At 39.5% G+C, this 26,524-nt stretch overlaps 1 long non-coding RNA gene across 1 annotated transcript; it reads left to right on the top strand.

The window, feature by feature from the left end:
* Positions 1–3,041: 3,041 nt before the first annotated feature.
* Positions 3,042–20,871, top strand: LOC103747932. The gene is made up of 6 exons (XR_607870.3): positions 3,042–8,892; positions 11,561–11,630; positions 11,797–11,930; positions 13,257–13,469; positions 15,096–15,241; positions 16,314–20,871. It is a non-coding gene; the product is annotated as an uncharacterized LOC103747932 (long non-coding RNA).
* The last annotated feature ends 5,653 nt before the right edge of the window (positions 20,872–26,524 follow it).

Consider the following 26,524-nt stretch of genomic DNA (forward strand, 5'->3'; position numbering starts at 1 on the left):
GAGTTTTGGTATTGTCATATTTTCTTAAATTTGATTTTTTATTCAAATGTAATACATTTTAAGCTAACTCTCCAGTAAGATGTCGGATTTTCTGCATTTTAGGCCACTCCTCTTCTGGTTTCTCCGCCTTCAGCTCCCCCATTCGGATAAAATGGAGCAACTCCTTGCTGCAGCCATATTTGTGAGGATCCCGTGGATATGAGGTCTTTAAGTGGTCTCTGTCCATATAATGGATCCTTCGAGAACATTTTTTGGTCCCCCCACCACATGTTATGGTGTCCTCTATAAAAATATGCAAAAATTTCATAAAACATTTTTCAAAATTCGATGCTTTCTGGTGGTGTCTTCTTGACACGTCCTCCATATTTTTTGGGGATTTGGAATATTTCTAGGTGAATTTTCATTTTTTGAGGACTATTTCATTATGATGCCTTTTGGCTGACACCTGTTTCTGTGGGTACAGCCTTCTTTTATTCCATTTCCATATTTTTGCCCATCGGGGCCATGGATACCTGTTCTCCCCCTTTTGCCCAACGGGGCTGTGGATACCTGCGTTTTAATTCTTTTTTTTTTTTTTTTTTCCTTTTCCTTTTCTCTTTCTTTTTCTTTTGGTAAATCTGCCCATCGGGGCTGTGGATACCTGCTTTTAATTTTGTTTTTCCTTAGCCCATCGGGGCAATGGATACCTGTTTTTCTAAAATGTATTTGTTGTCCATCGGGGCCTCGGATACCTGCGTTTACTTTCGTTTTTCCTTGCCCATCGGGGCCTTGGATACCTGCTTTAATTCTTTTTTTTCTTCTTTTCTTTTTGCCCATCGGGGCTGTGGATACCTGCTTTCATTTTTTTTTTCGTTGCCCATCGGGATGGAAATGTATTGGGTTGTGAGTTGTTGCAATATCTGGAATATCTACACTTTTTTTTCCTGCTGCTGATCGTTTAGTGGTGTGTGAGTGAAGCTATGGCATAGAAAGATGACTGCGATTAAGCTGAGTGGGTATTAAGGGCGCGGAGAAAAAGTGTCCGCCATCTTATATTTGCTGCATGACCTGGCTGAAGGCAAGCCAGATATAAGCATAAATTAAGGAGATGAAATGGATAGTGTGCCAGACAAGAGGCAAGTGATGTGTCCCGCACGAGCTGAAGGCTTTAAAGGCTGGTTTGGAGTTGGTTTGGAGCTTGGTGTGAATTGCAGTACTGGAGGCGAAAAGGAAGGTCATTCTGTCTTAGTGCCTGGTTTTAGGTGAAAAATATGAGAGGACATCCGGATGCGGCTCAAAAATGGAAATTTCAGTCACTTCACATGTCAGTTAAGCTCTACGAAAAGGCTGATCGGGTAACTGTGGGTGCCCGAGGCTCGAAAGCCACACCTTCGTTCTGACATGTAGCGTGGCTGGCCATAGAGAGTTTCAGTCATAAAGCAAAAGATGGAGTTTGAAGGTCTTATTGTGGTATAAATATAGCTGGTTCTTTGTTTTTTACATGCCAGTTATGGCACGTGTTATCCAGTGCCTAAAATGGCGGCTTGTCACGTGATCAATTTGACGGTCTTTCTTTGGTACAGTCTTGGCGGGTTTTGTACAAGGTGAACTTACTGCATTGTTTAAGTGTGATGGCTGGTTTCTGCCTTGTATCACTCGAAGCTGAACAAGTTGGTTCGAAGTGTTGATTGACGAATAGTCTTACCTGTCAGAAATGGGCACTACGAATTGATGGAGAGGATGGCATTGATGACTGTGATGACTCACTGTCCTTCGAGTACTTAGCTTGGTACTTCACAGCTGTCTTCTATTTGTTACTCAGAAGTTGTTAGCCAGGTGTGGAGGCACATGCCTATAATTCCAATACTTGAAAGGTTGAGGTCCTAGAAGGATTGAGGGGTCCTCATGAGGCTGATGCTGGAGGATTCTCTGAATTTGAGATCACTGTAGGTTATGCAGCAAAACCCTAACTGGAAAAAAAAAAAAAAAAAAAAGAAAAAAAGAATTAGTGCAGAGATCACATTGTAATCTCTCCCTGTGGGTAAAACCACAGATCATATAAATCATTCTAAGGACATTTGTCCTATCTACTTCTCCTGTTTGCCCAGGATGGCCTCTTGTAGTCTCTGTTCAGGCCTAATCTCACTCTATTCATCTATATTGGGGCATAGCCGGAGACTAGTCTACTCACTCTCTGGCCGCTGATTTTATCTGTACTGTGATCTCAAGCAGGTATTTATTACAGGTGTGGTGACCTTGACCAAAGTCAAAATGGTTTCCCAAAGATCATTCATTGGTTGAGAGGCAGACCCCCTGCCTTCCTTTAGAAGCCCACCTACCCAGTGGCTAATGCTGGGATCAGATTTCAACCTCAATCCTAAATCTGATTATGTGATTTGCTAGTGTTTGAATTTAAATCTTGATTATTATAGAAACGTATCTATGAGCATTTATTTGTCAAATTTGTTTTAATTTTAATGAGTTCTTATTACAGAATCCTTAAAGATTTCAGTTTCTTTTCAGAACTTCATTAACTTTTTTGGCAATAGATAGTACATTAAATACTAAATAATATGAATATCTTTGAAATTGGCTTATCAAATGACTTCTTTAAAAAAATGTACGAGTCTTATGGCATATAGTTAATATAAAATTAATGTGGTGCTTGAACATAAAAAGGAACATCTGAAGGTCTGAACCAATCCAGGCTTTGCTTTTGTTCTCATCCTTAATTGCTACAATAATTGACTAATGATTTTATCATGCAGGAACCTTGAATTACAGTGGTCTGGTGTCCTCTATCTCACTTCTTATTGGAGTATTAATGCCCATATTTCAACTTTCCATGGTTTCCTGCCTTTGTACCATCCAGTCCTTCCTCAGCCCCAGCCCCAGCCCCAGGCCCAGTCCATCCCCAGCCACTGCCCCAGCTCCAGCCCCAGCCCCAGCCCAGCCCCAGCCCAGCCCCAGTCCTAGTCCCAGCCCCAGCTCAACTCCAACTCCAACTCAGTCCAGCCCAGCCCTAGTCCCAGTCCTGCAGCCCAGCCCCAGCCCAGCCCAGCCCCAGCCCCAGCCCCAGCCCCAGCCCTGCTTCTCCATAGAGACATGCCAATCTTCATTGATTCGGTGCTCAAAGTAAGGTGTCCATTACTCATCCTGTTAAACTGAGATGCCCTGTCTATCTCCTCCATGTTGACTGACTGACTCACCATTTTTAGTTAATGCACACAGTCACATTTGTCCATGGTCTCATAGAAGAACAAAGAATTCTTGTTCCTCATATGTTAATTAGGAAATGTAATTGAACAAGAGCTTCACCAGAGAATTATCATCAGTGAGTCAAGTTACCATCTTCCCAATCTCCTGTCCTTAAGGAAGGAGAACCATTCTGTCATTGCTGCAGTAGTCACAGTCCCAAATTTCTGAGCAATGCTCAGTTGTCTTTTCTTACATATTGTACTGACCATTCTTTGCAACTTGTGAAATTCTAATTGTCTACAATTTGTCCATTGGATTAGACCCTGGTCCAACCCCATTTACATTGAGTAGAGGGGGCAGACCCAAGTCTGTTACAGGACAGTTAATGTGCTCAGTCCCAATTATCATGGCCTTGCCCATTAAAAGGGCCACTATATCCTATTTGCATGCTGAAATGGCACAATTGCCTCAGGCCACTTCTTCTAAATTGATGATATGCATAAACTCATGTCCATGATATGTGCACTAGCCACATCCACTCCCTTTATTTCAGCAGAGGACCCTTGCAACTTGAGACCTCTGTACTAGAACAGCTAATGTGAACAATCCTGATTAGGAACTGAATCTTTTATATAAAGGTTTTGCACTATCTTTGCTTTACCTCAAGAGGGTGCTGATTACCTAAAGTCCCTTTTCATAGACTTATGTGAAACTACAGTTAAAGAAGTCTCTGCCAACCACTAAGGCCACTTCTTTTTCTGGCCTTTTGCTGTACTGAGAATCGAACCTAGTCTTGTGGATACTAGTAAAGTACTGTACCATGGATCTACATCCCCAGCTTGTCATTGTTTGAGACAGGATCTCCTTATGGAGCCCAAGGGTGACCTGGCACTTAATCCTCCTGCTTCTCCCTCCAAGGCACTAGAATTACAGGCATGTGCCAGCACTTCTGTGTTTTGTGCTGTTAATATGCATAGTTGCACTTGTCTGTTTTCCTGAGCATTGGATAAATACCACCGCTCAGTCATGTCTTTCATATTCAGCAGTGATGACTTCTACCTCGATTTTTGCTTTAGGATAACTAATGCCAGTGATGACAAATGACTAAGACTGTATCTTTATGACCAAGTCTCCTGTGCTCTCTTTTTACAATAAGGGGTGTTAATTACCTAAATGGTTACTGTTTCATGGGACTATGAATGTAAAAAATTCCAGTATACATGGTCCTTTAAAGCAATTCTACCCCTTTTACATAATAGCAAGCGATGCTAATAACCTAAACTGAGACACTTTCTTGTGGTTCTGGGGATTGAACCAGGAACTTGTGCATGCCAGGCAAACATTGTATCTCTGAGCTACATCCCCAGCCTTTGGTTGAGACAAGAGTCTCATTATGTAGCCCAGGCTGGTCTCACATTATCTTCCCACTTACTAGCCTAAATTGGGGCTCTTTATGTATTTGTAATTATTTATTGTCCCTCCCAATAAGCTAACATCCTGAATTCTCTAACTATAGGAGGGGATACTACCCACCTGAAGTCTTTCTGTTGGATAGTAAATGACCAAAAACTTACCCTGGCATCGAATTTGTTTATACTTACTTTTTGTAAGAGCCTGCATGCCTGTTGTACACTGCTTAACACATGTAACTGACAGTAGTCTATGCCCCTTTATATAAATAAGAGTCAGATCCTATTTCCTATGTCCACTTGCATTACTGCAGGTGCTTCAAAGGAACCAAGATTCAATCCTGGCTCCTGTCCTGTTTTTCACTTCCAGGCTGACTTGGAATTTAATATGTCTCCTAGGCTGGCTTTGAACTCAGGATATTGTAATCGGATACTAGTGTATACCACCATGTTCTGCAGTCTCTCTGATTGTGAATGTGCATACTTCATTTTGCTGTTAACAATACTGTTAGTATGCACACAGTGCACTCTGTTTCTATTGCAATGGGAGGTGCCTACTACTTAAGATCCTTAAACTAGTAAACACGCACAATGTTAGTTGTTTTGTACATATTCTCATGTTCACTGCTGTGCCTTTTAGATCACGACTCCTGTACTTAACCAGAGCAAGGGGGCTAACTAATATAAAGTCCCTTTCTCGAGACTACAGACAGAAATGATTTCAATATTGTCAATGGTCCTTCAAGTTAGACTTCTATTTGATCAATCATACTCTCTTCAATTTATGGAATTAAGATGCTGTAAACTTGAGGTCCCTTTCTCAAACTGTTAATGCGCATAATGACAATTGCATGAGGATAAACTTCACCCTTGATTTGAAGTACGGCAGTGACTTATAATAATGTCCCATTTTGTGGCCCACTAATAATGTCTGATTGCATTTGTTCTTTTCAGTTCACTACAGAGAAGTCATTCCCTGTCCTTCTGCCTTTCCCTTCCAGCAGGGAACGCATACTGTCAAGGACCCTTATGCTTGAACAGTCGAGGTGTAAGACTGTAATGGCCACAACCATGCATTTCAAGTCTTAGCATTAACTGCACATGACTCATTTCCCTTGACTAAGATCTGACTCTCAGACCCTTTTGCAGTACAGCAAGGGTCATTATGGTCCCTCTTTGCTTCTCTATAAAACTGGACACTAGATAATGATATCTTCTCCTCCCTACTCTCTTTGATTTTCAGGAGAGAGTGTCCAGTACTTTAAGATCTTAATATTTGTATAAAGGATGTGGTTTTAATTCACCACACTATGTCCTTTGAACATTAATGTATGTAATCAGGACATGATTCATCCAATTTATCCAAGGTTCTACCCTCTTCAAGGCTGCTGACCTTGAAGTTCTCTTTTTGTGGCCTGTTCATGTGCAGAATTGCATTCATGTGGATTCTTAAGCAGCAGACATGAGCATCCCACCTCTGACTTCCTCTGCCGTTTAATAAGTAGTGCCCACTGCTTAAGACATTATGTTTGGACACTTAATGTGTAATTGTCCACAACCCTGTTACTTTTAGGACCATTATATCCTTTTGCACTACTGCAAGGGATGCTGGTCCCCCCCCCCCCAACAAGGTCCCTGTTAGTGGACCATTAATATACATAATAGAAATTTTCTTTTGTCTTTGTCAGTAGACAAAGATTATACCCCTTCACCTTTCCTTTACAGTACAGCAGAGTGTGCTGATCAACCAAGGCCTCTTCCTTTGGACTGTTAATATGTACAATTGCATTTCCTCCTGTTCTGTGCACTAGAAAAGGATCTCATTTACTGCCTTAGCATTTTCAGCAGGAAGTGCCACTACTCAAGATGCTCTGACTTGGAAAGTTAACGTGCGCAAACCATTTTCTGAACATAACTTGTATCAAAACTCCTGTGCCCTCTTTGCTTTAAAGCAGAGAGATGCTTTTACTCAGCACCCTCCTTTTGGATTTCAGTGTGTGTTAATGCAACTGTTCATCCCACTTTTCGAAGTAGGATTTTACAGCCTCATATTCCTTTTACATCAGAGGCATGTTAACTATTTATGAGCCCTTCTTCAGTGAATATTAATATGCATTATTATGTGTGCAGACCTGCCTAGAAGAAAAGATTCTTATGTTCCTTCCTTTTGACTGCTGCTGTTGAAGAATGTTAACTCTTTATAACCTCAGATTTTGGATAATTAATGTGAATATCAATCAATGATCAAGAGTACAGATCATTACTAAGGACCCCTGTGCCCTCTTTGCATACATCAGGGGTACTGATCAACTAAGCCTCTGGATTGTTAATATGAATATTTGCAATCATGCACACTTAGGATACTGTGTTCTCACAGCCCCTATGTACTACTGCAGGGGCTGCTGGTCCACTTAAAACATCTGGGACTGTTAATGGGCACAATGACTATTACCAATGGCTTGCTTTCTTCTCTAAAACTTATCTTGGGACTATTAATAGGCACAATGGCAATGGTCAATGGTTTATTTCCCACCCTGGCTTATTAAGCACGTAATCTCACCTCTAGTTTCCCATTGGTATAATAAAGTGTAAATATTACAGTATTCCATGTATTTTACATCCAACAGCGGCCCTATTTCTGTCCCTTTTGCACTGTTCCAATACATAAAATCCCAAATAGCCATAATCTTATACACTTTATACAAGATCTTCCTTCTCCTCAGCCCCTTTCCTGTCCATGGACCACTTTTAAAGACCATTAATTCTCACAATCTGGCCATCAGGAAAGATTTTGTTCCCTGTCCCCAGGTCCATCACTCTGCCCCTTCTGCCTCTTGTTGGGTAGTCTTGACTGGGCAAGGCCCTTCTCTTGGACTTAAGTCAATAATCCCAGAAGGCATCAGTTTACCCACTTAAGGAATGCAATATTTTGGTTTCACTTTCCTTGATCCTACCCATTGGAGCCCTCCATTTCCTTTGCATTACTTCTGAGTAATGGCAATTACCCAAAGAGTCTTCTGTGTCTCATTAATGAACACAGTACTGATTGACTGTCCCACGTTCCAGACCATTCAGCCAAGATATTCTTACCATTTAAATGTATTTACATGTGTTTTCAAAAGCAGGCCTAAACTAGGTGGATGAACCTTCACTCTCTTGGATCTATTAATTATCTTAATTTCAATTATTGGCACATTCTGGGTGGTTAAGTTTGTATATTGCTACTATACAGTGCCAATTGCCAAAAAAGTTGTTGTTAGTTTTATTTCTGAAGAAAGACATTTGGATTGTGAGGTAGACTTGATAATCCGGTCATTAGGGGATTTTTTGAACTAAAAAAAAAATCCATTTATACTATATCTAATGACCTGTGTCTCTTGTTTTACTGAGGGGGATGACTCTGTCCATAGACTGCTGTGTTATTGTTATTTCAAAGGAGTTCTAGAGTGGCATGCCTAAGACTAGTATCTTTGTTTGGTCTGTAGTACCACTTAAAAACCAACCTTTCTGTGGCCTTTACTGTTATTACCTTTTAGGAAAATGATTTAAACTTTCTAATCTTTAAATTTCGACCATCACTGAGCACCAGCCTCTACTTATATTAAGAAAATGGCTGTAAAAGGATTAAATTAAAGAAAATATGTTAAATTGCTCTTGAAAATCATAGGCCACCATATTTGGTTTATTCACTATATAAGATGCATTATTTAATTCTGGTAATCACTTGAAGTAGCTTGAAGCACCACTTTAAAGTGAGAACTTATCTTAGAAATGATGGAACCTGCTTCACCGTTTTCTGTTTTGAGAAATGAAATCTAAGTCAAGATCTAATCATTCTTTTGTGCATAAACTTCAAAAATGAGAGATCTGCCTAGTAAAAAGTTAATAGCCCAGCCAATAGTGTGAAGTGTGTTTTGTGCCTAGAGTATTTAATTTTTAAAAAATTATTACGTGTGTGTCTGTGTTTGCGTGTGTGTGCGTGCACGTGCCGAGCATGGAGATTGGAGAACAACTTGCGGCAGTTGGTTCTCACCACAATGTGGGTCCTGCCTGAGGATCCAACTCCAGTTGTTAGGCCTAGCAGCAAGTGTCTTCACCTGCTGAGCCAGGCGGAACTGTTGATTGGCCAGCCACTGAGTAATATGGAACTGCTGATGAAAATAGGCATCACAACATCAATTCTTGGCAGTCACTGAAAAGTGATACTATTCCTCTAAGAAAGTTGTCAAGAAATTCGCCCAGGGCAGGGACCAGGATGAACTGCCACTCCTCGGACAGCTATAAGAATTTGCCTGTTTAGAATACTGTAAGTACTACTTTGTAGCTATTCAGTAGTCTTTTTCTCATTCAATTTTCCTTCTCTTATGTACCACCCATAGAAAAGTCGGAGTGACTAATAGGTTGCTGGCTCTTCTCAGCTTATGTGGAATTTATATGTACATGTATGTACATATATATTACATCAATTAAATCATTACAATCAATTAAACTGTAGAATTAATATTGTGTATCCAGCCCTATGCTACGGTACACTGAAATGAGAAATGACAGTTTATATAATTTAATCCTTGAGGTGGTTGTATTGTTGAAGACCTAATATATTATAAATATATTTGATATCATTTTAGAGAATGATGCTCAAGTATTGTGAATTTTAAGTATTTTAGAAAGAGAGTTCACTGGGGTAGGAAGTTGATAGGATAAAGAAAGAGGGCTTATTACTTTTTACTAGGCTTACTTTTCCCTTTGTTTCAGGCTATGATTAGTACTGCGGTTATCTGGGTAGTCTAGTTAGTTTATTTTAATGTCATCCATTTTTTACCTCCTTGGGAGGCATGGAAAGATATTCAGGGAAAAGGGCTTAGCTATTACGTAGACTTTATGCCAAGGATGGCAAATGGTGATTACTGAGTCTCAGAAGCTTGAGCATAGGAATTCAGTTTAGGAATTGGGCTATAAATTTGATAATTGGGCTCTTTCAACCACTTTACTCTGTTTCTGCCCAAGAACAGATGACCATGAATAATACAGATCAGAAATACTGTTTAGTTTGCAATCTTTTTGATAAGAGGGCTATAGGGACATATAAGACTTATAAACAAAAGCTGATATGGTCTACTTTTTGCTGTTGTTTATATACCCTCTTCCTCGCCACACTTTTCAATAGGCACTATGGCAAGTTGAAAAATAAAAAACACAAAAAAATACTACTTTTTCCTGATGTAGAACAAGTACTAAAGTCCAACTGAAAAAAATATTCTTAACACCGAACATTCCTATCTGCATTTCCCTACAGTTTGTTCCCTGCTCTTCCCTTCCCCTGAAGCTTAACAACATTGGCTGGCTGGCTAGGGATGATACATATAATAGTATTGAATCATTTTGGATCCGTGGACTGTTTCTCCAGCTCACATAATGCTTCAGAATGAAACAATTTTCCAAGGAACAAAGTTTTCCGAGATGTAAGGAATGTGTGTTTGGTGGAACACTGACTTAAGAAAGCTAAGAGGCTTGGGCTCCCTTTGCTACCAGCACCCCTGGCCACCCCAGAAAGTACAGGCTAAGTCCATCACCCACACCCAGGCTTGCTTAGGCCCCTGGAGCTTGTAGCCAATCTCCTATGGACCTAGATAGAGGCCTTGACTCATGAAGTCCAGACACTGGCCTGGAGGAAGCTGTTGCTGCTGGTACTCACCATTAAGCCCACTGTCACCAAGGGCCAGTCCCTTACCTGTGAAGGCATTACCCAAGTAAGCATTTTTCGCAAGAAGAACCTGGAGGAGTTTGAATTGGACAAGCAACAGAGGATACAACTGAAGACTTTCTTCATCTAGAGAGATAAGGCCAAAGAGCTCAAGGAAGATGACTTCAAATGGATATGGGAGCTGGGAGTGTGGCATACCTGCAAGAAAAACACTAGATCATACACCAAGGCATGAAGCCCTCCAGCATCCCTGTAAACTTTGAAAGGGAGATTAGGGTGTAGGACATAATTATGGGTGAGCAGGCAGGTCACTGATCATGGCCAATTCCTTCATGGTCACCTGGTCCTACGTAACCCCAGAGGCACTGTAAAGCACCCACTACTTTGTGTAGTAGGGCACCTGGAGCATGAGCCTGTCCCCGGTAGAGCTGTCTATTATGAGATAACATCCCCCTAAACTAAGGATCTTTGTCCCCTATGGTTGACAAGATACAAAGAGTTGTACAGAATCTTGCCTTGCCTCAGCGCCCCCCCCCCACCGTCAGCAGTCATGGGATGGCCAGCCGGCCAGCCCTCATCATTTTCAGGCTGCCTGGACTTGTGAATGAACTACCCCCTAAGCTGCCCAATGGCTTGTCTCAGACTTCCAGGAATTTGTAAATAAAAAACCTAGCAGAACAAGTGGATCTGCAGATGTTTATGAACTATACCTTCATGAAGTTGTGTGAAGTGGAAGAAATGGATTTGCCAGCTGGCTGTGCAAAACCCTGTGGCAGAACCAGACTAGAGCTCTACGCATGCACTCCTGCATGACCTGTCCACCATCCAGCCTATGCCTCACTATCTCAGTCTGATGGGCTTACTCCCCCTGTCCCTCCCCTTTAATCCACTGGATGATCTCTGGGGAAGGTGGCTCTGCTTGTGTTGTCACCAAGGAACTTGCTCACTTAAGTTTAAAAACACCAACAAAAAAACCAAAACAAAAATAAAAAACAGAAAAAAATCCACCCACTTTAAAAAAAGGAAAAGAAATGAAAGTTCCCTGAAATACAAACATGTTTTCAAACTACCATGAAAGGCAAGTTTCTTTTTTTTTACAACTCTTAGAACGTGGGGGGGGGGGTCCATGAGAATATATCCACAACCCCCCCAAGTTCTTACCACTCCAATTTGAGAAACACTGGTCTATACTTATGAAATGGTGTATAACTACTAATCAAATTATCATTCACTATCAACATATAATTATCATTGGGATTTTTTTTTCAAGGGATGAATTTGGAGCTGGTTTTGTACCCCGACTCAAGAGGAAGGATGGCTTCATTTAGAAGAACCTAAAAGTGAGTCTTGGAGTTGTAATTCAATTAACTGCTTGAGATAATCTCTACCCTTAAGTGTCTAATGTGGCAGGTTATACTTCCTAGATGTTTTTGTTGTTTTGTTTTGCCATTTGAGTTTTCTCAACAGTTTTTATAACCTAATGACAGCCCTGTCTTTCTTCATAAGGACATTCCCAGCATGAGACTCAAGGACTGTAAGCAGCTGATGCTAGGCTCCAAATTCAGCAGCTCTTTCTTTTGAGGGTCTCGCCAAGGTCCAGCTAGCTGAGTGGATACCTTGCAGGCTACCTGAAGAAAAAGGTACTTTGGAAACCTTCCAGTTGTTGGCTTCTGTCTGGCTCTAAGGGCTTTTACCTTTCTGCAGCTCTTTTATAAAAGAAGAATCAGCAATTTCTATACAATTTTCTTCTTGCATGTATACATACATTTTAACTTTCTATTTCGTATTTGGCAAATTTCTCTTCAGAGGTGGGCTCCAGTGAGGTTGGCAAGGGTAAGCATATTTGATCTACATTTTATAAATGAAGAATGAGAGGTTCAAATTAACAAATCATTTCCCTTCTCACCACATAGCTAGTTAGCCAGTGAGACAACTGCCTTTCTGGTCAGGCTTTGTGATCATTCTCACCTTCCTTTGGCCAACTAGTATGAAGTTCGAGTTCTTAGGGTCTGCTTATGAATAGTACCAACTTGAACTACATCAGTTCTGTTTTGGAATGCTTAATTCATTCCACGGTCACTCTTGAGGGTTTCTTAATATGTTTCTTAATATGAAAAACAATGAAATTCCTAAACGTTAGAGTTAGAATCTGGCCTGTGTCAGCTAGTCTCTGGATCCCTGGCCTTTTGTACCAGAGGAAACTTCCATAGCATAGTTCGCTATTATCATAGATGAGGTTCTATAGGATTGTGAAAATTCTGGTTTCTCTAAATATCCTAGAACTGTAGAGGTGCCACATTAAATCAATTGCTCAAGGGATGCACCATGAGAATTGTATAGAACATGATTCTGCTTACTTACTTTGGTTGTATTCTGGGATGATACTACTTAAAGTACGAATTAAGAGGGAAATACTGCATAACTAGGCGACAGACACTATGATTAGTGTGGATTGCTCAGCTTTTAAAATAAACATGTGAAAGGGGATTCTTACAGCAATGTGAAGGAGGATTCTTATGGAACTCATAGGATCTGGAGTTTTTTCTAAGTGGCATCATGGCTCTCTTGGTTGAGAAAGCTTTGGCTTTTCTTTCTGCTGATTTCAACTCTGACCCTCCAGGCCCCAGTATATTTGATGATGAATGTACAAGGGCATTAATAATGTACATTCTAAAGGATTACTTACTGGAAGAGAATAGAGACTAAAGCTGGAAGTTTTGGTAATCATTCAGCTCTAAACTTCTGTTGGAAATGAGAAGTACCCAGAAAGGAGCTAGGATGGGGTGATTCTCATATCAATAGGTTAACAGCCATAGCGGAGCTTTATAAATCTCTAGAGTCCACCCCTTAATCCATACAAAGAAAAAAGAATACATGATTTAACTCAACTACTAGTTGAGTTGAATGACAAACTTTCCCAGTGTACTTGTTTTTAATCATTTTCATTTCTTTTATTTCTTCTACAGATCTTCCCCCAGAAGAACAGGCTTGTTGCTTTTCAGTGTTAGTGACCTATTCCCTTTGACGATCCCTAGGTGGTGATGGGGCATGAGGATCCTCCAGGGGAATAGCTCAGTATCACTGGGCAACAGCCCTAAGTCAGGGGGTTTTAGTAAGACACTTTGCTGGACCTAGATAGGAAGATGAAACCTAAAGACAACCACCACACATCAAGATAGGTAAGTTGTTGTCTGGAAAAGTGTAATAAGTAAGTCTAAATTTTGATCTTGTTTTCTATTATTGTTAGCCTTTGATTTAGGTTATATTTATCATCTCTCTGGGTCTGCTTTGATAAGAACAGCTTCGTAATTAATAGAGAAGCTGGTCTGTGTAAGACTGTGAAAGTGAGAATGTGAATGAGGAAGGCAGCAGGCTGCATGAGTTAGGCATTTAGAGTGGAACTACAGGACATAGTAGAGGCCTATAACTAAACTGTTCAAATTGTTCTTTCTTCTGGGAGAAAAACTGCTACATAATAAGCAGCACCGCCTTCATAAGCAAGTCATTCTGTTTGAATGATCTGCTACCCAAAGTCTCCTTTGAAGCTCTATAGGAAAGCTTTACCAGTCATTTACATACTTCAAGATGCATTGAATACCCATGGAATATAATATATAATAAGTTGTTTGAGAAGATAAAAAGTTACCCTTTTACACTATCATTAATGATAATAAAAGCCTCTAACTACAAATGAAAGCCTGACCAGGACAGAATTTAAAGAACCAGAACACTACACTCTCTAGGTGAGCGATGGGAGAGGCTGATTAGGGAGTTGAGGGGTGGGAGATGAAGGTGAATGTTAAGTGCAGCAAAGCCTAGTTGTATAGGCATTGTCTGGCATTGCTCAGGAAGAGCGAAAGTTCCATAAATTCCATATAGTATTTTCATGGGAGGACTATATAGTAATAAGACTCTTGTCTCAAAACTCCATAAATAAATAAATAAACAAATAAATAAATAAATAAATAAATAAATGCAGTTACAGTTTGTTACATAGTTAATGAAACAATTGTTTAGGAAGATCTGTCTTTTAAACTCAGAATCTTTATTTTTATTTTCTGTCTATGGGTGTTTTGCCTGCATTCATAGACGTGTACCATGGCATGCAGTACTATAGGTGGCCAGGAGAGGGCAGAAGATCTCCACAAATAAAAGTTAGAGCTGGTTGTGACCTCCATGAAGGTGCTGGGAACAGAACTACTACAAGAGCAGCAAGTGCTTTTAGCTGCTGAGCTATCCTTCCAGCCCTATACTCAGAATCTTTAGGGCCAGCAGCCCATGTAGACTGTCTTACTGGGAATGAGCACTTTCGAGAGTGACTCAACTGTATTTCAGAGAGCAAGATTATAAGGTCTGAAGTGCTGCTCTATTACTTGCTAGTCCCAAGTCAAGATAGATAAATCAAACTTGGCAATTCTGTTCTTACATGCTATTTTCTTTTTCCTTTATTCTCGTTTTGGGGATCTCAGCTAGTAATCATTAAGGGAATCCTTCCTAGCCAACTGGCATTGTAAACAGGATTCTGGTCCTCAAAGATATGAAGCTGTGGCTCTTTAAGGGATTACAGGCAAGACATTTTTCCATTTACGCCATAGTTTCCTATTGCTGTGTGGGGAAATTTTTTCTTTTTTCTTTTTTTTTTCACTCTAGGCCTAAAAATTTGAACTTTACAGATTTCTAAACTGCAGAAAGTTTTTTTTTTAAATGGGTCATTAATTAGAGTCTGTAACTCTAGCACAGTACTTGGTTTACCTTTCTGACATTTACACAGCTTCTCTCTTGTTTTTTTTTTTTTAATTCTGTAGGTCTCTGCCAAATCATTCCCAAAAGTGATGCAGAAAGCTAAATCTTCAGTAAGATCAAAACATGTAAACACACTGAAGGAAACCAGCTTTCCTACCTGAAGATCAACATGCCTGGCACTGTAGCATTTTTAAAATAATAGAATTGAGTAAGTTACTGGTGTTGCAGTCCTCTGATTATTTCTGTTTGCTAGAAGGTGGTGTTGGGTAGAGTATGGTGGTCTAATGTGAAGTGAGGCCAAATATGCAGTGGAAGAGCACCAGGCTCCCATATTATCAACCAGGCTAACTGAGGCAACTCTGACTTTACAGTGCGCTTACCAGCTGTATCACAGAGGAAATTTAGCCTCTATTTGTCTTTCCCTTTTTTAATTTTTTTTTAACTTGGTACTCAATCATTCTTAGAGGCATAAGCATTGAGAAGCCTTAAAAATAATTTGTTTTCTTTTGAAGGGATGGACTTTCTCATCTCCATTTGTGAGAATCTATCTACAGTTAAGATTTAGTGTAAAAAGAAACCTAGACCTTGAAGCAACCATTAAAATTGTGAAGGATGTGAAAATCAAGTCAGTTTTCTTAAATAGATGGGGAGAATAAAGCTGTAAAATGAGAAGATTGAGTAGGTGGTGTCTAAGGGCTCTTCAGTTAGAAAAGAAAAAAAAAAAAGCAGCTCCCTGTGACAATTGGCTTTTATGGAAATTAGTAAATACTTATAACAGAATATTGAGAGGCATACACTCTGTGTTGAAATCCTTTCTGTTACTTACTAGTTTGTATGACCTTTGGCAATTTATAGTATAGTTTCTGATAAGACTTGTGTATTTCATGTAGGTTAAATTAAAATCATGAATGGAAAGTACCTGGCGTGTGGCACGTAGATGGTATGCCCAGGAGTTTTGTAATAAGGTCATTTGATACAATATAAATGACCAGTAACCCTTAGAGGTGGGCAGAATTGACGTTTGTTTTTCATTTATTGTTATTATTATTAGCTCTATGTAAGAAACCCCCAAGGTAAAAATTTGCTTATAAGTAGAAGAGCATCTGTGTCAGTGTGGTGGGCTGTGATTATCATTATTGGTCATAGTGTAAATAGTATTGGTTAACACTATCACTTATCCTAATACTAATGACACTTTATTTATTTATTTTTTGGTTTGCTTTTTGTCTTACTTTTTACCCTTCCTGATTGTTGGACTTTGCTTGGTTCTTTCCCTCAAGTGTGTCTAGCTTTTTGTGTCTATTTCTTCCTTGCTTTGCTTGTCTATTTCTTGCTTTTCTATTTCTTCCTTGTTTGCTTTGTCCATTTCTTCTTTGCTTTGTCTGTCTTGTCTTGTGTTTTGTGTCTTTCTTCCTTGCCTGGATTGTCTATTTCTTGCTTGTCTATTTCTTCCTTGTTTGCTTTGTCTAGTTCTTTGCTTTGTCTGTCTTGTCTTGTGTTTTGTGTCTTTCTTCCTTGCCTCGATTGTTTCTTTCTTTGTTGCTTGTCTGTTTCTTCTTTGTTTGCTTTGTCCATTTCTTCTTTGCTTTGTCTGTCTTGTTTTGTATTTCATGTCTTTCTTCCTTGCTTTGTGTCCATTTCTTCCTTGTCTTCTTTGTCTATTTCCTACTTGTTTTGTCTATGTCTTACTTGCTTGTCTGTGTCTTCCTTAGATGTCTTTCTTTCTTCTGATTTAATGTGTCTTACCCATTCCCATGTTTCTCCTAACTACTTTCTTCTCTACATCTTTGTCTGTTTTCTCCTTTTGTGCCTAAGTGTGATCTGTGTGTTGTCTTCGATGTATCTCTCTTGTTTCTTTCCATTTGGTTGCTATTTCTCATTGCTCTTCTACATCTGGCTCTTCTTTCAGTCTTTTTTCCTTTTACAACTCTTCTTTGGGTCAAATGTTATATGTTTTCCCTCTCCTTTCCTTTTGTGCCTACCTCATTTGTTTTTTTGTGTGTGAACTTTGTCACTTCTTCCTCTTCTTGCTGATTCAACATCTCACCTTTTCTGATTCTGACCTCCTTTCTGTTGTTTTTACTTAGCTCATGCTTCTCTTTTTTACATTTTCTTTCTGCCTCTCTTGAGCGGTTTCTTCTGTGCGTCTCTTCGCTTTCGTGATTGCTCATTTAAGCATTACTGTTGACTTGTACGTGCTTGTGTTTCTTTCTCTTCTACTTTTCCTTTTCTTTTATACTCACCTTTGGGCGTTTCAGTCTCTTTTTGAGTGTATGTCTCCCTCTCTTTGATTTAATGTAATCCTCCCTTGGGTATTTCTTTGTATGTATGTATGTATGTACATGTGTGTGTTTGTGTCAAATGTGTAACAGAGGAGTGTCCTAGCCCCTCTCTAAGAGGTGCAGAAAGATCGCTGTGGAACTGTTCCTTGTGCCAGGCTGCCCTGTCAGAAGACTCGAGACTAAGACGCAGTACTACAGTCACGATGGAAGTTGAGCAGAAGACCTAAAATGAATGCATATAGAAGGCCCAAAGTAGAAGACATATGTTTTGTGACTTGACTGAAAGGACTAAGATGGAAAACTTGTCTCACCATAGATGGAAGCTTAGGCCTGAGACCAACAGAAACCTCAAGAGCCAAGATACTGAAGGCCTACCTGAGTTGGATGGACTGCTCAAATCTCAAGTCAGATATAGAGCCCGTTTCTATGGGACACATATGAACTCTAAGAAATGAAACCTATGACACATAGCACAAAACCTGATAGAGGCCCAAGATTGCAGTTTGAACACTTAAATCCTAAGAGCAGAAGGCTCTTTGCATGGACTGATGGCCTAAAAGAAACAGTCTAAAGCCTGGGAGTTGGAGGCCTGTGACCCAGAACTCAGAAAGGACCGAAACACTAAGACCTGGGGAAATATGAACACGAGAACCCTAAGCCCAGCTCTTACCTATTGTTAAACTGTTTCTCTTGAACGGTTTTAATTCTCCCCTTCTAGTTCTTGGATTTACATGTAAGCCTGCTTCTTTTGAGATGTACTTTTTGATGTTGCCATTTTCCTTAAAGGAACATATTTTCCATTTATATTGTGCTTGAGCCAATCTTTAGTCTGTTTTAAATCACAGTTTTTAGCCATTTGTTAAAGTTTTGGTGTTTTAAAACTTCCATTTCTCTGTACATCTGCTCTACTTGGGAGAGAGACAACACAGTCCAGCCAATATTTCTAGTATACCTTTTGTTATTTCCCCTAAGAATAAGCATCCATATAGACATTGTACTTCTATTCTCCCCTACCTCAGGAGCTCTATGCTGATGAGAAGAGGAAAATATCAGGCTTCTAGGGGAAAATAATATTAAGCTTTCTAGAGAAAGCATGAAATTGCTCTAGAACATTGAGGAAAATTAGACAAGAAACACACAGTTGTGCCAGCCTTCTGAGAGGCACCAGCCTGCATCACCTTCCTTCTTTCAGCTTAGGTGAGCAGGGTTTGGCCTGTCTGGTAATGGTTACAGAAAGAATAATTAGGCTTGGGACAGAATGAAGTCTGAACTCCCTGCTCATAGTAGTGACCAAATAATCTGCTGCATTTCACCAAATCTATTCCCGGGTTTCATACCTACATCTAGCCTTACTGATGAGAGAACTTGGGACTATTTAATGGGTTTACTCCCTCTCTTGCCTCCCTCCCTTTGTGGGAGAGGTTGACTTAAACGACTAATAAAATGTACCCAAACACTGTAAATCACAGGAGAAAAAAGCAAAGTGCTCAGTAACAGCATATTGACAATCATGCATGGCTAACATCTGAAAAAATAATTTTAGCTGGAGGAATAATCAGGGGTCAACTTTTTTCTGTAAGGGGTCAGAATGTAAATACTACAGACTTTGTGAGCCACATGGTCTCAGTTACATAGTTTTTAAAAACCTTTCAAAAGGTACGAATCATTGTCAGCTTTGAAATTAAATGGATCTGGCCCACTGCCTATAGTTTACCTAGCCCTAATATAAGTGCCAGAGAATATGTCTGAATATCATTAATTTCCTTCTCTGTGCCTGTCCTTGTGCCACACACTAAGGATGTGATGCTTAATTGTGGTCACATCCAGGCGACATGAAGAAAAATGTATAAACATACTTTGCAAATCATAAAGCACTTGAAAACTTAAAAGTTTCAGTGCTGAATGAATGCTTAATACCTTGCTATGCATTCTCCTGTGCTATAAGAGCAAGCAAAAATGTTTTGTCAAAAAATCATAATATTGTGTGAACATAATTAAGGCTGACTGAAGAATAATTCATATATTTGAGCCAATGTGTTTCTACTGCTCTGGTGATTTGAGTAAAAACATATTATGCCAGGTAGCAGAAAAGAAACTGATTAGAAATTGATTTTAAACTACAAAAAAGCATAAGTGATTGCACAATTGTAATCACATATAATGTGCCAAAAGCCATGCTAGGCTTTAGAGATATCAAAGAGGGCATTTTATCATAGACCTAAAATTTCAGAAAGAAAATGCTATTAAAGTGTGTTATAAACTAAAACATTTATGTAGATATCAATAGTTACATGTGTGTGAATGAATGAATTCTACCCACCTCTTACATGCCAGGTATTGTTTGGGGTGCACGAACTCAAAGAGAAATTCTCTCAAGTCACTCTGCAATGAAATAAAAAGAAAGCTTATATTCTATACTTGTTATAAGGAAAGAGATAATGATTATTTGATCAGTCAAGATTTCACTGGTGAGGGCAAGTTAATACTAGAACATTCGCCTAGGTAACAGGAAAAAGTTATGACTTATGGGTATGCTGCTATCTAAACTATAAAGCACTAGGTAAATGTAAATGTAAGACATTACCCATTTTCTTTCTCATAAAATAAGCATGGTCTCTACAAAATTCTTATTGCACTCTTGAGCACAGTGAGAAAGCTAGTAGAAATAGCTTTGTAAGTTGGGCATGGTAGTTCATGCCCCAGCTTTCAGGTAATTAAAAGCAGCAGAGCATACCATGGGGCCAGCCTGGGAACATAGTAAAATAAATCTTTCACGAAGAGACTAAATACCTGTTGCATTCATTAATAAATCAATATTGATTGCCTATCTTGTAAATTGACTTTTATGGGCACTGGAGAGATACACAGACTTGCCACATTTCATTGTGCCCACAGCGGAGAGGAATGTATATGTTAGCATTCCATGAACTCAAAAGTACTATATGAATAACTATTGATCTTCTGATTTGGTGCTAATTCCCAGGCTTATAAAATGCCATTGCATTTATTATACTGTGTAAATAAGTTAAAAAATTAAGTATTAACTCTTAAATACTCTGGATATAAGTAATATATTTGGCATGCAGTGCCTGATGAACATAAGACTTGATGGCAATCATCTATTATATACCAGTGCCCTTGTTAGGCATCGGAATACAGAGACAAACTATCTTTACTGTGCCCTGTTATCTAAACAAATTATGTGCAAAATCAATCTATAATTTGCACACCACCATACATATAAGCAATATTGCTGAATGAGCAATGATTATTTGCTCTTATTCCCAGACACAACAACTGGAGATACAAAAATTCATTATCATTGTTACTGAACCTGCAACAGAGGCCTGCATGTAAATATAGGAAGTTTGCAGTTCTATAAAGATAGGATTTAACTGTTGGCTTCACCAGTGAACAGGGATTACCTTGAGTTCCAATAGTGCATACCCTAGGATATAAAATTGTTCCTACTGTTATGAAGTACTCACAGGAGAAAAAGAAGCAGCAGGTATGAGATTTAGGCAAAAAAAAAAAAAAAAAAAAAAAAAAAAAAAACCTCGCTGACTGCGTACCAAATGCTTGGAGTTTTCCGGAATGGAAGTAACCTTACTCTGTGATCAAAGAAAAGGGAGAAAATGTGCCAAATGCTGAGCTAACTGGAATAGTCTGGCAAATGATAGTTCCTTCCGGGTTTGATTAAAGAGATGGAAAAACTTTTAAAATGAGGTGTGGTTTTTCCATTTGGTTTGTAAATATTTAATGCTCATGTTGGAAGTGAATTAGAACCACTCTGCCAGTAAAGGAGTGAAAATAAAGGTGGTTCATGTGGTTCCATTCCATACCCATTTAAAGAATATGGTGAAACAAATTTGCTCACCTCATGGATACCAGAAAGCAGAATGATACAAAACAGGAAGACGGAAAGGAACTAGAGCACTAGATGTGAAGTACTTACTCCAACTACACTCCATCTACCAAAGTTTCCAGCATCTCCTAAAATAGAAGTGCCAGGTGTTGACCAAGCACTCAGCATGAGCCTATGGGGGACACTTCACAATGGAACAATAACACCTGTTGAAGCATCTTTCATGTGAAATATGCCAATCGAGGTCCTAAAGGTAAGAGATGTGAGGTGGACCTGATGTAACAGACAGTAGTGGATCACTGACCACAGCTGAAGATGAGACATCAAGACAGTCTCATTATGCAGCTGAGGCTGGTTCTAACTTGTAAATCTCCTGTCTCAGCCTCCCAAGTGGTGGGATTACAGATGTGTGCCACCATGCCCAGCCTGTAGAAATATCTTGATTTGATTGCTGCTGTTCACTTTAAGGTGAACATGCTTGAGGAATTAATTTCTTAAGTAGGTGTGGTCTAAAAGATCCACAGACTTCCCTTCGAGATTTAGAAAATCAAAAAAGGGCAAGATTCATTCAATGTAAAATGGAAACATTTTCCTAGTTCAAGAATCTCCAAAGGCTCTTTGCTCACTGGCCTCGCTTGAAGCCAGGAGACTGATAAATGGGATTAAGGTTTGTCTTTTAATTCATTAGTTGCACATTCTCCTTTTCTTATAGTGGAAATGTTTCAGAGGACAATCAAGATGAATCAACTGATTTTAAAGGTATTTGCTCATTGTGGCTTAAAGCCAAGGGGACATGTGAGCAATAAGAAAATATTTTCACATTTGCCATAGTTAATAAAAACTTATATCTGAATAAAGTGCATTGCACCATAAAGTTATGGTGGAAACATAGGAACACATTTAATAAGAAACTACAGCGTTCCCCTTAGGGCAACAACAAAATCCCCCCAAAACTTACCAAGCAGCTATAACATGCAGAAGCACTGAGAAGGAGCATTAAATAAATAGATTCCCTTCTCGTATGCATGCTTGGTAGAGTGGGAACAAGACAGAGCGCTCTATATTTTCATTTATACATACTCTAGAAGATGATACTGAATACTATAAAATGCATCTGTTTCAAAAGATAATCTAACTTGGAAGTACAAAGAAAACAGTGATTCTATATCAGAGATAAACTACTTTCTTGACTGAAAGACACTTGCTTTTTAGCTGGCTCAGGCTGGAATATAGGAGGAAGGTTACAATTCATTCATTTTCTCATTTATTCATGTATTCGACAAGTATATTTGGAAACGTGTTGCATATAAGGCCTTTAGGCCTTCCTTTGGCTCCTGAGACATTAAAAACAAAACCTGCCTTCCTTCCCAGGGAACTGAACTTTGTTTTTCACCTGGTTTTTGGTTATCAGGCATGGCTTAGTCCCTAAATAACAAGTTTAAGTCCTAATATCTTTTCCCTGGTCACTGCTATGAGCAGGAAGCTAGGTTTTATTGTCAACTTGCTGGAATTCTGTATGATAAACTCTATGTTTTTCTAACCCATGCCTATTTTACATATGGCTGTGACCACCCCTGGTCAGGAGGCATGAAAGCCAACTAATTCAATGTATTCTCCCTAGTATTAGCCTTTGGAAACAACCTGTATTTGAGCCACAACCTGTTTTACTAGACATTTGCAAATTCTTTCTGTGGCCAATTCTTGACCTTTTACATAAAGATATATATAAACTGCCTGAGTAGGTCTCTTTCAGAAAGAATCTCAGGTAGCAGAAAGCATGTGTTAGGAATGTTCTAGTTCCTAATGCCAGTGGATGAATAGAGCTTAAATTTTAACACGCTTGTATAACATTTAATAACAGTAAAAATAAATTGGAAATAATTGAGAAAAATTGGAGAAAAAAATATCAAAACTAAGCAACTCACAAATTTAAAAATGCCTTCTAAATGGAGGGCTGACTGGGCTTTGGCCTTTTCTATTTTAATTCACTCACAGAGGGTGGGACAGGAGGAAGAGTGAAAGAAAAGGTCAAACCTAAGCCTAATGATTAAGTCTAATTAAATGATTCAATGTGAGTTCTTTACCCTAAGTTGCCTTAAAACTGAATTCACAATTTGCTCTAATGGAAGAGGATCTTATTCGTTGCTTAGCAAGCCAGTGATGATAGTCACAAATGGACAAGGAAATAGAGAGATGACAAAGTTCAGTAGGTAGGTGGAGCTGGGTTGAAGAGGTTTGGGAGTTTAATGTTTTAAGCTTTCACTGCTTGTAATTGCACATCAGATACAGCTGAAATATTACTGATGTTTGGCTTTTAATGTGTGATATCAGAAAGACTTAATAACATTCCTTTCTTCAGGTAGGGATGGGGGAACGAATTTCTGGAAAATGGCAAAGAAAAAGTAACTAAAAGTCTTTAACAGTTTCTATCATCAAAACGACTACTGACTAAGCAAAAATAAAAATGAACTTGTGAACAAATCTGTTGTTAAAGGCTGTGGCTTTATCTCTATCCAGCATCCTTAAAGGCAATCTATATCAAAATGCTAAAACACATGGAAAACACTTGGGCTTGTGAACTGATGTGAAATGTCTAATCTGTTAAACCTTGCTCAGCATATTAGCACGGAAAAGCTGCCTAAAGCCATGCACACTTCACAATGAGCCAGTTGGGGGAGTTTGTTTTCTGTTGTCAAATAAAATTATTTTGAAAATACTGTTTGTATATGACATCTTCCTTTTTTTTTTTTTTTTTTTTTTCCTTTTCAGGGCAGGGTTTCAGGTAGCCCAGGCTAGCCTCGAACTCCCTATATAGCTAGTATAATCTGAGCTCTTGATCCTCCTGCCTTCACCTCTAAATGCTAGAATTCCAGACCCTCATCACTAAGCCTCATTCCTTATGACAGTTTCTATCTAATTCAATGGCTTTTCCTTCCTCACCATATTAGTTACCTCAGTTTCTTTTTCTTTTTTCAAAAACTTTCATTGCCCTGCTTGAGAGGATGATTTGAGGTTTCATTTCTAATAGCTTCAGTTGCTTTGGTAAAAGATACTGAGAATACAAGCCCAATAAAATATAGAGAAACAAAATACTACTGAGGATCAAGAGTGGGTGGAAATAAGCATAAATAAAAGGTATGATTGTGGAAATAAGTGACCATGCTGTGGAGAAATAAATTAGAAATAAAAGAACATCTTTCTAATAAGATCACATGACAGTAAAATTGTTAGAAAACAGTACATTCATCACCTAGGAGGAACAAGGACTTTTTTCAAAAAAGAAAATTGGGGGTGGGGGGAGGGATGAAGAGGTGACTCAGCCATTAAGAGCACTGATTGCCCTTGCAAAGTCCCGGAGGTTCGGTTCCCAGAACCCACATGGTGGCTCACAACTTCTGGTATGCATTGTGCTGCATATACATGGACTCAGGCACACAAACACTCACTCACTCACACTCACACACACACACACTCACACACACACACACACACACACACACACACACAAACTAAAAAAATAAAGAGAAACTTGTAATAAGATGATATTGCTGAACTGAACTCCACCAAATTAAAATACTATTCCTCAAAATATATCATTAAGAATTTAAGTAGCGGGCATTCCAGAGAACTTACCCGGCAGTATGAAGTCTTCTTGGCTGCCACTGGAGAACACGCTTCAGTGCTGGGACCATGGCGTGTGGAATGAGAACCGAACCTAGAACCCCTGCAACGTGGCGAGAACCCGGGGAAAGTGGCGTGTGGGGCGGGGCACAAACAGGCAAGTAGAAAGAACCCCTGTGGAGCGCAGGCGGAACCGGCAGAAGGAACGCCTTTTGGCCTGAAGGACCGCCTGTGGGACGCAGGCGTTACCTGCAGAAGGACCGCCTGTGGGGCATAGGTGGTACCTAGAGCAAGGGGAACGCGGTGAGTGCTTTCAGGAGTGCCCATAATGGATCTTAAGGCCGGACTAGAACTGCCAATAGAGAGCGCGGGCAACTCCGGGCCAGAACAGCACAGTGTGAGGTTACTGCAGGGAGCTGGAGAACTCACCTCCAGAGGGCTTTGGGCTTCAGCAGGGCCTAAGAGGAGCAAGAGTCCATTTAGCTGCTCTATGCGCCAGACTACAGCAAAACAAGCTGTTCTCCCGGACAGGACAGTGTTTGCCAAACCCAGAGAAATCCTTGATAAGGCAAGGACTCATAAAACTTAATTTTCCCCAAGTCTGGTTTTGTCTCATACTGACCCTGCTGTCATTTCTACGATTTGGACACTAGATGGCACTATAAGTCCATGTTTGTGCTACAGGCTTAGCGCCATGAGAAACAGGTTATTTTGAGTAGTTTGTTGAAACTACAGTAAATAAAACCCTTTATAGTGGTCTGCTTGTAGATAACCTATATTAAACGTATTTTACATTAGACGGCACTTGCATGGATCAATTTTTGAGCTGTTGGTGCCAATCTATTTTGGAGGCACACAATTTTTTCACACTCCTAGGGAGTCTCCCACATGCCAACCTCCCACAACTTCATATCAGAAGTCTCAATAAAGGTTAAAAGGTTGGTTTTTTAAAAAATAAACTACATGGAATTATACTAGAAATCAAGTCAAGGAAGCTATCAAGAGGATTCACAAAAAAACATGAAAATTCAATAATTTACTTAAGCAAAAATCAAAGAAGGAAAATTATAAAATACTTCGAAGGATGGGGTATGGGGGAGCTCACAAGCTTCCACCCTCCGACGCTGTGGGGGAGAGGGTCAGTTTTTATTATGAGTGTAGTTCATGGTAGGTCAGCCATGCTTTAGTGAATGGCTCCTTGAACCCATGGGTATACAGGCGATGAAAACTGGAATCAGTGGGTTATAAAAGAAAAAAGACAAGAAATTGGGAGGGAGTGGGGGAGTGGAGGAGGCAAGGAGGAGGAGTGGGTGGTGAAGAATAAAAGGGATCATGTATGAAACTCTAAAATAATTATCTTATTTTAGCTATCATTTTTATTTTATGTGTATGAGTATATTGCCTGCATGTACAGAAGTGCACTCGTGTTGTGCAATGTCCACAGAGGCCAGAAGAGGATCTCAGATCCCCTGGAACTGGAGTTAGCTGCTATATGGGTGCTGGGATACCAACCTGGGTCCTCTCTGAGAGCAGCCATTGCTCGTAACTGCTGACCCATCTCTCTAGCCCCTTGAAAAGAATTATTAAAATATTAAAAACAAAACAAAAAATGAACAACAATGACAAACAAAACATAAACCTCTTGTTTACAAGTAGTTTACGGGCCAGGATGTAAGGAGCACAGAGATCAATACTTCAATCATCATAAGAAAACTGAATAAAA

This window comes from Nannospalax galili, unplaced genomic scaffold (assembly GCF_000622305.1).
Source record: "Nannospalax galili isolate Female #2095 unplaced genomic scaffold, S.galili_v1.0 scaffold365, whole genome shotgun sequence".
Taxonomy (NCBI): Eukaryota; Metazoa; Chordata; class Mammalia; order Rodentia; family Spalacidae; genus Nannospalax; species Nannospalax galili.